This window comes from Hyaena hyaena, unplaced genomic scaffold, assembly GCF_003009895.1.
Source record: "Hyaena hyaena isolate Hyena2069 unplaced genomic scaffold, ASM300989v1 scaffold_1635, whole genome shotgun sequence".
In the NCBI taxonomy this organism is placed as follows: domain Eukaryota; kingdom Metazoa; phylum Chordata; class Mammalia; order Carnivora; family Hyaenidae; genus Hyaena; species Hyaena hyaena.
This window is the reverse complement of record NW_024082247.1, coordinates 89,857-91,611: the sequence shown is the minus strand read 5'-3', so window position 1 is coordinate 91,611 and position 1,755 is coordinate 89,857. Positions and strand designations below refer to the sequence as shown.

At 38.2% G+C, this 1,755-nt stretch overlaps 1 protein-coding gene across 1 annotated transcript in view; it reads left to right on the top strand.

The window, feature by feature from the left end:
• Positions 1-1,755, top strand: part of LOC120226153 (palmitoyltransferase ZDHHC15-like) — a 236,429-nt gene that overhangs the window by 161,657 nt on the left and 73,017 nt on the right.

Below are 1,755 nucleotides of genomic sequence, written 5' to 3'. Positions count from 1 at the left end.
CCAAGAAGAAATGACAGCTAATGAACTGCTCAAAACAGATATCAGCAGCATCACTGAACAAGATTTTAGAATAATAATGGTAAAATTAATAGCTGGGCTTGAAAAAAACATAGGGGACATCAAAGAAACTATGGCTACAGACAGAATGGAAAATAAAAATAGGCATGAAGAATTAAAAAATGCGATAAATGAGATACATAATAAATTAGAGGCCTCCAATGCACGGATTGAAGAGGCAGAAAGGAGAATAAGTGATTTAAAAGACACCATTATAGAAAAACAAGAAGCTGACAAAAAAAGAGACAAACTGATTCAGGAACAGAAAAGAAGAATTCGAGAGCTCAGCGATACGGTCAAATGCAACAATATCCGCATCATAGGAATCCCAGAAGAGGAAGAGAGAGGGAAAGGTGCTGAAGGAGTCCTGGAACAAATTATAGCAGAGAACTTCCCCGACCTGGGGAAGGAAGTAAATGTTGAAATAAAAGAGGCTCAGAGGACTCCCCTCAGACGTAACTTGAATCGATCTTCTGCACGACATATCATAGTAAAAATGGCCAAATACAAGGACAAAGAGAGGATTTTGAAAGCAGCTAGGGAGAAAAGGGCCCTAACATACAAAGGGAAACCTATCAGAGTGGTGACAGACCTATCTACTGAAACTTGGCAGGCTAGAAAGGAATGGCAGGGAATCTTCAATGTGATGAACAGTAAAAATATGCAGCCAAGAATCCTCTATCCAGCAAGCCTGTCATTCAGAATAGAAGGAGAGATAAGAACCTTTCCAAATAAACAGAAATTGAAAGAATTTGCCACCACTAAGCCAGCCCTACAAGAAATCCTGAGGGGGACGCTCTGAAGAAAAGGTTGCAAGGAACAAAGATACCAGATACACCACCACAAACATGAACCCTACAAATGATACAAAGACTCTAAACCCACATATTTCAATAATAACACTGAATGTACATGGGCTGAATGCTCCAATCAAAAGACATAGGGTAGCAGAATGGTTAAAAAAACAAAATCCATCTATATGCTGTCTATAAGAAACTCATTTCAGACTGGAAGATACCTTCAGAGTAAACGTAAGGGGATGGAGAAATATATATATCATGCTACAGAAAATCAAAAGAAAGCCGGAGTAGCGATACTTATATCAGACAAACTGGACTTTAAATTAAAGACAATAACAAGAGATGAAGAAGGGCACTGCATAATTACAGGGTCCATCCATCAGGAAGAACTAACAATCATAAATGTCTACGCACCGAATATGGGAGCACCTAATATCTAAATCATTAATCACAAACAGAAACAAGCTTATAGATAAGATTGTGCTAATAGCAGGGGACTTTAATACTCCGCTTACATCAATGGATAGGTCAACCAGACAGAAAATCACTAAAGAAATAATGGACTTGAAAGACACATTGGACCAGAGGGATCTGACGGATATATTTAGAACTTTACATCCTGAGGCCAGGGAATTTACTTTCTTCTCAAGTGCGCATGGCACATTCTCCAAGATAGATCACATACTGGGGCATAAAGCAGCCCTGAATAAATATAAAAGAATACAGATCACACCTTGCACACTGTCAGATCACAATGCTTTGAAACTTGAAATCAATTACAGGAAGAAGTCTGGAAAACCTCCAAAAACATGGAGGTTAAAGAACACCCTTCTAAAGAATGAATGGGCCAATCAGGCAATTAGAGAGGAAATTAAAAAATATATGGAAACAAATGAAA